General features: G+C 40.9%; 1 long non-coding RNA gene across 3 annotated transcripts in view; it reads right to left on the bottom strand.

The window, feature by feature from the left end:
• Positions 1–10,976, bottom strand: part of LOC123596053 — a 50,288-nt gene extending 39,312 nt beyond the window's left edge. For all 3 annotated transcript variants that reach the window (XR_006711501.1, XR_006711499.1, XR_006711500.1), the window contains exon 1: positions 10,851–10,976. This is a non-coding gene — a long non-coding RNA (uncharacterized LOC123596053). The remainder of the gene's footprint in view (positions 1–10,850) is intronic.
• Positions 10,977–13,445: the final 2,469 nt, after the last annotated feature.

A 13,445-nucleotide genomic window follows, 5' to 3' on the forward strand; every position in this document is an offset into this window, starting at 1 on the left:
AGATGTTTGGAGAAATCTGTAAGTTGACTAAAGTCAAGAAACCAGTAAGGGGTAAAGCTAGGAATGGAACACCAGGCTTCTGATACCAGAACTGGATCTTGATCTACCTTGTACCACCTTGTGTCTCCAGGTAAGACCCTCAATTTTAGACCTAAACAAAGGTTAGCAGAAATCCCATAGCAGGCCCAAGAAAAGAAAGCCACCCTTTGGACTCAATAGAGCAGTAATAAGCTTTGCAAAGGCTTCTGAGAAGCCACAACCAAAGAGCAATCCTCTTGGTATTCGGTTCTTCAAAACGGGATCACCCAGATGGACCACTAACAGTGATTCAAGATGGCAGATTCACTGAGGCAACCAGTAGGACTGTACGTAACTGGGTGATGATAATTCATGTATATACAGTCCTTTATAATTTACAAAGAGTATATTCAAAAAGGTTAGGCCACTTGTTAAAGATTATATCTACCACCCCGTAACTCCTTAAATCATGCTCCTTGTATGTTTCCTTCACAGCATTTATCATTCTTATTGCAATTATTGTACTGATTTGTGCTATTTGTTCTTTGTCTTCCCATTCCTCCCCAACCACAACAGAGGTAATACAAAAGCAGAGGCCATACTGTATTACTGTTTTATCCGCAGGTCTGAACACAGCAAAAAGACATTTAAGACATATTTGTGATGTGATTGAAAAAATAAATACCATCTACCATTTATACCTGAAGATCCCTGTTTAAATCCTATATAGAAAGAACACCAGCTTTCCCTCCAGATATGGTGGCACCGCTACACACACGCTTAGGAATAACACTGCTCCTGCCTCTCTAAATATAAATTGTGCTATACATCCAAGTCAGGGCTCTCCATATCAATCTTATACAATCACCTTATTTGACAGTGACATTCTTTTTAAAGGCAAATCAGTGTGAACTCTCAATATCCCAAATTAGATCAAGCACACAAGTTCAAATGAGTTGGCCATTAATTACTCACCACCACTGGCCCAAGTTTGAAACCACCAGATCTCATTTTTCATTGGGCTGACATCCTGAAAGGCACCATTTATCAGGAGACCTCCCTTGTATTTTTTTCTTTTTCCTCCATTGTTTCCCTGAATTAACCAAAGCAATATTAAATAAGTTGCTAAATACAGATATTAGCTCATTTGTAGCTAATTATTATAGGTAAATGGTGCAGTAAATGAAGTACCCTACACCCTCCCCTGGCCTTTTTTTTAAAGCTTTTGTGATGTTCTCCAGGTAAATCCCATGCATAATGTAAGAGTGGCAATGTTGTTTGCATAATAAGCTATTTTCTACCACAGAAGCAGAAACATTTTATCGCTATAGAGAAAGCTCAAATTATGAATACATTTTCATATAAGTTGATTTATGTGAAAATTACAAATAAATGCAGAGCTGAGCTGCAAGTGAATTGTTTGTTCCCAGTTCAAGGAGTGGTGTTATTTGAAATTAAAAAAGAAAACAACTCCACCACATCCTGCTAAGAGAAATATTTTTAATGTTATTCAGACTGAAGCACATACTATATGATCCAAGAAGAAAAGCATTACCTGGTCTGGCAGTAGGACCTGAGACCGCAAAAGCTAAGATAAATATGTTGAATGATTTTGGAAGCCATCTTTTCATGAATAAAAATATACATGACATATATATATATATAGATAGATAGATACACTTCCATGATATATGTATTCTTACGTGCACTTGGGGTGAAAAGATTCTCAGCAAACTCTAACTACTTCTTTCAATAGTCAAAAGAAGTTGAAGGAATGAATGGAAGCCCATTATCATCTTGGCACAAGTAAAAGCTAAATGTGTATTGAAGACATGAAAATGGTTTTGTGTAAGCCCCAAAGCTTCTCAGACACCTGCAGGACTCTCAAAGTGGGATGCACATTTCTAATACCAGGCAAATCACTTATCTTACTAGAAGCCCCCTAAACCAGTATAACCAGTACAGTGTTTGGCATCTAACTAGTTGATCTGTAATAGGGATATAAAGCTCGCCACAAAGCTAACATCTAAGATGTGGAGGAGTTGGGTTTTAGGGAAAAGAGACATCAACATGGCACACTGGACACATCCACACAGTAAAATAAATGTGACCTGTTTAACAATTCAGGCAATATGTCTGTACTTTTCCTAGCCCTTTAAACTTCCCTGTATTATCCTCATGATGGACCATGATCACAGAAAACACTCCAACCAGGCTATTGCCGCACACCTCAGCCCACTTATGCTTTTTTAAATGCTAACTAATTTCTTATCTTTCAAGTTCTTAGTTCTGATAATGATCTCTGACTCCCTTCACATTCTGCAGCCCTTCCTAGCTCCGAAATGGGCTTACTGGTGTCTTATTCAGTTCTTGGCTCCGTGAGCTCCCCAGAATCTGATTGATGTCCAAAGCCTCAAGAGAATCCTATTTCCTGCCCCAGCCAAATACTCAGCCCCACCAAACACCACTGCCCCTTCTTGTCTTCATCTCTGAACCAGAGAGGCCACTCAGAATAGTATATACAGATAGCTGGCCTAAACATGGAACTCAGAAGTCTCATCTTTACTTTCTATTTGCTGTCAATTCACTGGCTGGTCAAGAGATGTTGCATATGTAGATGTGACTTTTTGCAAGCCCTCTCTGTCATCTCTAAACCATTGATGTGTGTGTGTGTGTGTGTGTGTGTGTGTGTGTGTGTGTGTGTGTTGTGTGGTAAGTGTATTCCAGTCAAAGCACAGGCAGGCATCATGTAACTTGCTTGGCCTTGTTAGATCAAAAAGACCAGAGCCAGTCCCTTCTCCATGCCCCAGATTCAGGTATTAAATTACTACCCAAGGATCTCTGCTACGTCTGTTCTGTTTTATTTCGTATCTGTTTTATTTCATATTTATTTCATATCTTCTCTTCAAGATTATGTCGGGAGTCTGGGTCAGATGTGAAAATAAGTAATGATGGGGAAATGCTATCTTAATTACACTGCCTTGGATTCTCACATTCAATAGGTCAACAGACAGGGAGGAAATACTTGATCCCCTATTCCCACATCCCTGAATTTTAGGCTAGCAACTTATACTTGAAGCTTAACAGTAAGAAGCCTAGAGAGGATGGTCTGTCCACATCTCTTCCTCTTCTACTATCCTCTGATTCTTTCAATATGAATAGACCAAGAATAAGCATATTTCTTTTTAAGTCAGATGAAGGGAAGACTCACTCCAATAAACACTACCACAGAGTTTGCGTCCCTTTATAACTCAGAAAGAAAAAAGTAAAGAAGTCTTTAAAGGACAAATACTGTATGAGCCCACTCATATGAAGTACCTAAAATAGTCACATTCACAGAGGCAGAAATTATTCCAGGGAAAGGGAGGAGGAGAAAACAGGGAGTTAGTGTTAAATGGGCACAGAGTTTCATTTTGACATCCATCTGCGGATGGATAGTAACTATGGTTGTATAATAATCTGAATGTACTTTATGCCACTGAACTGTATGCTTAAAATGGTCGGAAGGTAAATTTATGTTACGTGTATTTTGCCACACACAAGAAAATAAAGGATATTTATTGAGCTACATTTTTTAAAGTAAAAAGGACTTTTAAAAATACCAGCTTTTCAAATTTTAATAGAACAACTATTGAGTCATTGATTTATCGCCTACTATTTGCCTTGCACTCTGCAAGATCCTGGGGATAGTGTATTTATTGCAAGAGACAAATACTCTACCCTCATGGAGCTGAGAACTTGTGGAAAGAAATGGATATTAAAAAAAAATTACAATCCGGGGCGCCTGGGTGGCTCAGTTGGTTAAGCGTCCGACTTCAGCTCAGGTCGTGATCTCACAGTTCTTGAGTTTGAACCCCACATCAGGCTCTGTGCTGACAGCTCGGAGCCTGGAGCCTGCTTCAGATTCTGTGTCTCCCTCCCTCTCTGCCCCTTCCCCACTCACTCGCTCTCTGTCTGTCTGTCTGTCTGTCTCTCTCTCTCTCTCTCTAAAAAATAAATAAACATTTTTAAAGTTACAATTTGATGGGTGCCTGGGTGGCTCAGTTGGTTGGGAACCTGACTTCAGCTCAGGTCATGATCTCACAGTTCGTGAGTTGAAGCCCCCTGTCAGCCTCTGTGCTGACAGCTCAGAGCCTGGAACCTGCTTCAGATTCTGTGTCTCCCTCTCTCTCTGCCCCTCCCCGCCTCATGTTCTGCCTCTCTCTGTCTCTGAAAAATGAATAAACCTTAAAAAAAATTTTTTTTAATTACAATTTGATGAGAACTTTAAAGCAAAAGGTAACGCTGTGCAGGACCATCTGGCAGATATCACCCTCCTAACCACGTCGGCAGGATCAGAAACTTGAGGGATAAAGGACAGTTCACTAGGAGAAAAGCTTCTAAAAAGATGCTCAGCCCTCCATGTGTCAATGTACCATCTCCCCACTAAGGACTCTTGGGTTCTGGATTTTCTATAATGCTTATTATCGGGCAGTTTTCTGGAGACCAGGCTCACATGGAGGACAAACATCCTTCTCTTAGTTCAGTCTCAAATACCAAAAGGCATTGGGACCCAGACACTAGGCCAAGGTCAGCAATGCAAGAGATGGCATGTTAGTCTCCTCCATCACCTTTCCTTTCCAGAGTTCTCACTGGCATTCACTGAATCACGGATTTCTCTAAGGGCCCAACAAGGTTCCTTACAAAGTTGGAAAAAATCCTTAAAAAGCAAAATGGTTAAAATTTGTCATTAATAACTCTATAGTCTGTTACGTATTTTAATGTTTCCATACCCCCATGTTTACCATTCATCCAGTTAACCTTATATTTAAAGCAATTTTCCATCATTCTTGATATCTGCATTATCCCAACAAATAGCACAAGTTTGGAAGCAATATCCCCCATACTATTCCTACTTTAAACACACACACACACACACACACACACACAAACACACACACACACACATACTCCCATCTCTACTAGATTATAAACTTCACAAAGGCAGGGCCCAGGTCTGTTTCATTCCTTAATGAATCCTCTCAGTGGTTCCTGCAATATCATAGATGCTCAATAAACAGTTCTCAGATGAATCCCCCTCTCTGTGCCAGCGTCTGAAACCCCTGTCACACATAGCCATGACATAGTCTCTGTCATACATAGATATGAAATAGCAAGGTTTAGGAGTCAGACAGACCAAGGTTTAAATCCTGGCTCTGGCTCTGACATTTACTAAAAATATAAATTTAGGCCAATTATACATATATCATTTTTTATTCTATTTATTGGTTATTTATTTTTGAGAGAGAGAGAGAGAGAGAACATGCACGAGAGAGGGAGAACGCAAGCTGGGGAGGGGCAGGGGGGTGGGCAGAGGATCCAAGTCCGGCTCTGTGCAGACAGCAGCGAACCCAATGTGGGGCTCGAACTCAGGAACTGCGAGATCATGGCCTGAGGTGAAGTCAGACACTTAACCAACTGAGTCGCCCAGGTGCTCCAAAGCCATTTATATTAACACTCCAAACATCAGAGTCCACACCTGTGAAATGAGAATAGTAAGACACTTCTCAATGATGTTAAAGGATGGAAACAGATGGTGTACATGTGTGGCACATAGAATCACTGTGAGGAGGCACAGGTAGTTAATGCCACTTTACAGAAGACAGTGTGACCCACTAAAATAACCGCCCCCAGGATAGAACTCCGTCAGCTTCATATAGTCGCGTGCTTAATGTTTATTTTTGAGAGAGTGCAAGCAGGGGAGGGGCAGAAAGAGAGAGAGAGAGAGGGACAGAGGATCTGCAGCGGGCTCTGTGCTGACAGCAGACAGCCCAATGCAGGGCTTGAACTCACGCATCACGAGATCATGACCTGAACCGAAGTCAGACGCTTAACTGACTGAGCCACCCAAGTGCCCCCATATGCTTGCTTTTAAGCAAAGCAAAAAGGGCAAAAAGTGGAATTACTGAGACTGGGGCTTAGTCCCATTTATGAGATCAACACAATGTCTTGCACCTCTGAGAAGGGTCTAAAAATCAAATCACAAAGGACAATACGAAACAAGCCCAGCAGTGCTTCTCAAACCAATGTGCACGCGAATATCACCTGGGGATTTTTTGTTAAAATGCAGATTTGGATTCACTGGGGTGGGAGATTCTACATTTCTAACAAGCTCCCAGATCCTGACAGCTCTGCGGGCTCCTGCTGTCTACAGACCACACTTTGAGGAGCAAGGGTTTAAAGCACTATGCAAAACACTGAGTGTTATCACTCCGAGGGCCATACCATCATAATGGTAATAGAGAACCATCTCATTTGTGTGTTCCATGCAATGACTTCCCCCAAGTACTGTGATTTTCTCTCAATGTCTTTTAAATGCCACAAAATCATACTTTGACCCCGATAATGATCATGATAAACACATCTGAATAAAAAGACCCCCCCAAGCTCCTGCTAGGCAATATCTTTAAGCTTAGTGCCATCTTGTTTGCAGTTGCCTTGGCTTTTCCCCTTTTCAATCTGCTGTCAAGTCGGTGAACCAGACTCATATCAAAGTCAATTTGAATTCATTTTGAACAATTTCAACAGATACTATTTCAAAGGGTTCTGCTAACTTCAAAAATAATATTCATTACCTGGTCGTTGAAGGAAACTGCTCTCAGGATATTGTACCCGCCATCCCCTAATTTGGTAATTCTATCAGGAAAAGCAATTAAGTTTGTCTGACATGACTTGTTTTTATAAATCCATGATGCTTACTGTTCTTAATTTAATTCTCCTCTTACCACTTATAATTTCATTCTCATCTGACAGTTCGTATTTTCTCTCTGAGTGATTTTTCCCCCTTTATATTACTAATCATAGAAAATTCTGTGAATAACATCAGCCTTTGGTTGGGGGGGGGGGTGGACAGGAAAATGGTGGGCAGTGCACAGACTTTCCTCAGGGAAGGCAGGAATTCTGTTCCTTACGATCTCTACAGCCCCTACAGCAGTGCTTGGCACACAGACAGCGCTCAATAAATACCTGGTATGATGCACCATGCCAGGCAGTGTGAAGGTAAAGGAGACTGTAACCCAGGCCTTTCCCCTTGTTTTACATTAGTCAGGAGGCAGACATTTTTAAAGAAATAATTACAAAGTTAGCTGGGGGAAAAATGGTACTATGACACAATTTCCAGTGGATACTAGACCTCGACATTTCATTTTATTTTCAAAGCTGGAAAAACTTCCATCTAAGATGCTGTCAGCAGTTTCTGTCCTATTCATTGGAGTCCTGAATTGCCTTGACAATGTATACGTTACAATAGCACAAAGGAGAGGGTGGTCAACCATCCTGGAAAACCTGAGCTCAGGGAAGACAACAGGTAAGAAAAGTCACCTGGTGAGGTTTTAAGGGATGAACTGTGGTTGAGGAAAAGGAGGTAAGAACATGTTTTGTACATGGGGAGGAGTGTGTGCAAAGTCATAAACTTGCGCAGCAGTGTGGTATGTTCAGGGAAGCATAGGCATTTGCTCTGGGCAGAACATAGGGCTCTGTGAGGAAGCAGCCAAATATGGATCCAACCTTACCCAGGAGCCAGATGCTGGAGGACCTTGTACGCTGAGCTTACAAATGTAATTGCAATAGGGAGTCACTAAAGCATTTTTAAGCAGGGAAGTGAGATGACAAGATGTGTGCTGTGAAAAAAAATTAATAATGATTGAGAGAATTTAAGGGATGGATTTGATGGAGACAAGACCAGAAGCAGAAGAAGAGGTGAGAATTGCAATAGCCTAGGTAAATGGTAACAAGGGTTTGAAGCAAGTACTACTAGTAGGAAAAGCTACAGTGTGCAGGACACAGAGCCAACACATTGTAAGCATTATCTTACTGAATTCAGAGACCTAGGGCAAGAAAAACCACGGGGTGGGGGGGAGATGGGGTGGGAGGGTCGGGGGGAGGTGTTGAAAGACTATAGGTGGGAGGATCAGCAGTGATGTACTGGATGTGGGGAGGTAAAGGAGAGGGGAATGTAGAATGATTTCCCTGTTTTGTGACTTGTTGATGGCAGTGTCTTTGATCCATTTAGGGAAGATTCAAGGAAGAATATTATTTCGGAAAAATACCATGGGTTACATTTTCAATATGTAGAGTTTGAGGTGCTCGTGGAACTTTTGTGTAGAAATGGACAGTTGAATAAATGAGTCTGGAGCTCAGAGTTTTAGGCAAGACACATGTTTGGGAATTTCCCCATATATAAATGGAGGTACAAATGGTGGGTAAAGAAGGAAGACCACACAGATGAAACAAAAAAACAAAAAAACAAAGCAGAAATGGAAAACACCAATATTTAATGATGGGCAGAGAACAAAGAAAAGGGAGGAAGACTTAGAAGGAGTGGTAGTTAGAGAGACAGGCTGAGAACCAGAGAGGATGCTGTCAAGATGGCCACAGGAGAAGACAGGTTCAAAAAGGACAGAGTGGTCAACATTGTCAAGGCTGCTCAGATATATTCATTACATTTATTTTGATACGAGAGGCATCATTTATTCTTTCGATGGGGTTTACCTGCACACTGACGCAATACCTACTGAAAACTTTCTTGCCCATTGGAATAAGGCAAAAGATGGATGAAAAAGCACCCTCTGAAACTGATGGCAGAAAAGATCAATGCCTAGCATTTGAGATTAGCCATCTATTGCAAGTAAGTCAGCCTACAATGGCCCAGCAATGTGCTCAGTAGGAGGACACTGAAGTATGAAAACATGAAACAACTACCTACTGTATTGTATGGCGACTTGCCTGGCATGAATTCATGGACTGTCAGAGTTGAGTAGGTGTGTGTGCTTTTCGTTAAGAATAACAATGGGTTGGGGCGCCTGGGTGGCTCAGTCGGTTAAGCGTCTGACTTCAGCCCAGGTCATGATCTCGCAGTCTGTGAGTTCGAGCCCCGCCTCAGGCTCTGTGCTGACAGCTCAGAGCCTGGAGCCTGCTTCTGATTCTGTGTCTCCCTCTCTTTCTGCCCCTCCCTTACTCATGCTCTGTCTCTCTCTGTCTCAGAAATAAATAAACATTAAAAAAAATTTTTTTTAAAAAGAATAACAATGGGTATTGGGAAAAAAATGGCCAATAAGCACATGAAAACATGATCAACATCACCAATCATTAGGGAAATTCAAATCAAAACGACAATGAGATACCACTTCACACCCATTAGGATGGCTGTTATTAAAAAACAAAAACAAAAACAAAAACAAAATACAGAAACTAAGAAGTATTGGTGAGGATGTGGAGAAACTGGGACCCAAGCCATTACTGATGGGTATATAAAATGGTGCAACCACTGTGGCAAAAAAAATTTTGTCTTCAAAAAATTAAATATGGAATTAACATATGATTCAACTTTTAAGTATATGCCAAAATACTTTTAAGTATATGCCAAAAATAATTGAATGCAGGGACTCAAACAGGTATTTGTATACTCATACTCTTAGTAGCATTATTGACAATAGCCAAAAGGCTAAAGCAACCACTTGACAAATGAATGGATAAAGAAACTGTGATATACACACACACACACACACACACACACACAATGGAATATTATTATTCAGCCTTAAAAAGGAAGGACATGCTGACATGTGCTACAACATGGATGAACCCTGAAAACATTATGCTAAATGAAATAAACCAGTCACAAAAGGACAAATATTGTATGATTCCACTTACACCAGGCTGCAAGGGTAGTCAAATTCATAGACAGAGAAAATAGAATGGTGTTTGCCAATAGCCTGGGGAAAGGAGGAATGGGGAGTTATTATCCAGTGGGTACTGAGTTTCTGTTTGGGGAGAAGCAAAAGTTTCTAGAGATGAATGGTGGTGGTGACTGCACAATATATTTCCTGCCTGAGAACTGTATATTAAAAAATGGTTAAAATGGTAAATTTTATGTTATGTATACTTTGCCACAATACAACAATGAGTATTGGAGAAGAAGATGGAGTTTATTTTCTTCTAAGATTGCCTGAGAGAAAAGGTTCTGGTTGTAGAGGGCTAGAGATGAACAGTTTTTCAGAAAAGAAACATCCCTAGAAAGAAAAGACCCGTTGTCATGCCATAGCTTATAACACTAATAGAAATACTAATACTACCAATATTACTACCATTTATCGAGTGTTTATTATTGTTTTAGTAATGCTAAGTATTCTATGTAATTTTTTCATTTTCAAAAAAAAAATTTTAAGTGAAAGTGACTATGTCTAATTTGTAGATAAGGAAACTGGGGCTCAGAGATGTTATGTCAATTGTCAAAGTCACAAGGAATAAGAGGCAGAGTAAGGATTCAAATCCATCTGAGAGCCCATGCTCTCACCCCCTTCACCATGGTTTGGGACTCTGTACCCAACTATCATGCAAGGCTTCCATTTAGAATATGTTTTAATTTATCCAGAGAACTATTAGCATAGGAACTTGTCTTGTTCCTTAAGGTGAGAATAATCTCCACCAAAAACTAATCAATAGGTACTTGTCTTATGCATCTCTTGGTAGACGCAACATTGAGGAATGGTTGTCATATGGGGTCTGCAGCCAGGCAACCTGGGTTCCCATCCTGTTTTTGTCCTTCTATTTGGTTAACTTTAGGTAAGTTACTTAACCTGTTGGAGCCTTAACTTCCTCACCTGAAAACAGGCATGATCTGCTAGGATCAAGTGAGTCCACATATGTAAAACAGATAGAATAGCGTCTGGTCACTAGAAAGATTCAATCAGCATTAACTACGTTATCTTTTATTATTTTAAACCATTTTGTGCCTCTGGTGCTAATAGTGGATCATCCACACTGAAGAACAAATTTGAAAAATCTGGAGGTACCTGAAAAGCTCTGGTGTGTTCTCAGGACCAATCTCCAGCCTCCTCTCTGCAGCTCTCCAGTGCCAACCCTGAGGAAAGAATTCAAGCAGAGAATCTATTGTGTGCAAGCACTGTGCCAGAAGCTAAAAGATGAAAAAGATTTCATCTGGATCCTTGAGGAGACCCTACTAAGACAGAGAGATGGGCATAAACAAATAACTGAGATACAATATGCTACAGGGTAAGAAAGGGCTGTGCTTCAATTGCCATGGAGACAGATCTAGAAATAATAAAGTTGCCTGGGTTCTTACTGCTTCCTTTAAAATATCTCATTAGTTTATAGGCTCTCAGAGTGGGAAGTCACCTCCAATGTCACCAGTGGAGTCCAACCTTTACTTTGTGGAAGTCCCATGGGCTGTACCTTAAGAAACTCACTCACAACTCAATCTTTTGTTTTCTTCTCTTGCATGGATGTGGACTGCACACTTGGAATTCAAAGAAAGGAAAGTACCTTAAAAAAGAGGAGGGGATTAAGAGTACACTCATCTTGATGAGCCCTGAGTAATATATGGAGCTGTTGAATTGCTATACTGTGCATCTGAAACTATTATAATACTGTATGTTAACTATATTGAAATTACAATACATAGATACATACATACTTCATCAAGAAAAAAACCCAGAAATTCAAAGTTATTATTTCACAGAGGACAACTTTGGGATATGTATCAGGAAGGATATCTTTCATCAGTGGTTTGAGAAGGAATCTCTACTACTTGCTTTTGTGCCCAGAGAGAAGAATGCCTAGGCTCCCCTGCAGGGCAGATCGGTTCCAAGTGGCTACAGAGCATGATCATCCCTTAAAATCATAAATATGGGCCACTGACACATACACAAATGCTCTTAGTAGCCTTATTCATGAGAGCCAAATACTAGAAGCAACCCAAATATCCAAATAATAATAGACTGATAAATAAAATGTGGCATATTCATACACTGAAATACTACAGAATGATGAAAAAGAACAAACTATGGATACACTCAACAATGGAGATAAACCTCACAGACACAATGCTGAACAACATTGGCCAAACACAAAAGAATATATACCGCATAAGTCCATTGATAAAGTCCAAAAACAGGCAAAACTAATCTTATATATTAGAAGTAAAGGCAGTGGTTACCTCTGGACAAGAAGGAGGGGAAGTGGTTGGTAAGTGGAAGTAAGAAATCTTCTAGGTTCTTGGTAATGTTCTATTTCTTGAGTTGAGTGTTTATTTTATAATAATTCACTCAGGTGTACATTTATGATTGATGTACTTTTCTTTATACGTATTTCAATATAATTGGCTTATTTAAAAAGAGGAAGAGGGAGCACCTGGATGGCTCATTTGGTTGAGCGTCCGGCTTTGGCTTAGGTCACGATCTCATTGTTTGTGGGTTTGAGCCCCACATCTGGCTCTGTGCTGACAGCTCAGAGCCTGGAGCCTGCTTCGGATTCTGTGTCTCCCTCTCTCTCTGCCCCTCCCCTGCTCGCACTCTGTCTCTCTCTCAAAATAAACATTTTTAAAAAAATAAATAATAAAAAGAGGAAGAGAAATTACAAAAAGAAAAATCCTAACCTAACGCAAAGGGTACAACTAGATTAGGCTACTTGCCTTCTCAAATACTTAAAATGACCACCATTGCCTATAGGAGTAACACGCCTTCTCATTTAACTAGCATTTGCACTCACTGTCCTTTACCAAAGCAAGCAGACATGCCACAATTTATGTGGCAGAGTTTTGTCACCTTAGAGGCAGCTAGTCTCCCTATACTCAAACAAGGTTTTGCCTTTGACTCACACAAAAATTCCCTTTGTGGCCGGGGAGCAGGCTTTTTTGGCAGACAAGTTTAGCCATTTAAAGGTTAAAATATCCAAGAAACATAATACAAGACGGCATGACGTAGATACCAGGGATGTGACATAGAAGCACTGTATCTATGTCTCAAGAGGTGAAAATCCTTGGGGGGGGGGGTCTTCTTTGCTGATTAGATTGCACCTGGGGTTCAGGTCTGGTCATCATGCTGTGAAAAGGATAGAAATCAATCAGACATGACCTCAGAGAAAGATCATCATGATGAAAGAACTTGAATGCACATCATGGAAGCAATGACCGAAAGATCTTCCCAGTCCATGTGCCTTGGCATTGTGCTGTGCTCTGAATTCTCTAAAGCTGTGCCTGGAGCTGGATCACTCAGCTCTTGAGCAGGACCTGGACAGCTGAAGACCCATGCCAGCCAGCTCTGGCCCAGGCAGCTCTGGTAGGTTCTGTGCAAGAACTGTCCAAGCATTGTGGGGTCTGTGGATGCCTTTCACGGTCCCCCAGGAGGAAGACATGAAAAGTGACATTGGCACCTGCTACTCGGCCTGGATATACTGAGCTTAAACAAGATCTATCACCTCTACCTCTACCTTGGCAGCCAGAGGCAGAGCACATCTCCCCATCCTGAAAGTGGGGTGGAGAAGCTGCTGCTGAAGTAGTCAGTCCCTATTCCAGGTGCCCAAAGGGCACAGTTACCCTAAGGACGGCAGGTGGAGGCGGGGAGTAGAAGGAGTGTTCCAGTGGGTGTGAC

This window comes from Leopardus geoffroyi, chromosome B1 (assembly GCF_018350155.1).
Source record: "Leopardus geoffroyi isolate Oge1 chromosome B1, O.geoffroyi_Oge1_pat1.0, whole genome shotgun sequence".
Lineage (NCBI taxonomy): Eukaryota > Metazoa > Chordata > Mammalia > Carnivora > Felidae > Leopardus > Leopardus geoffroyi.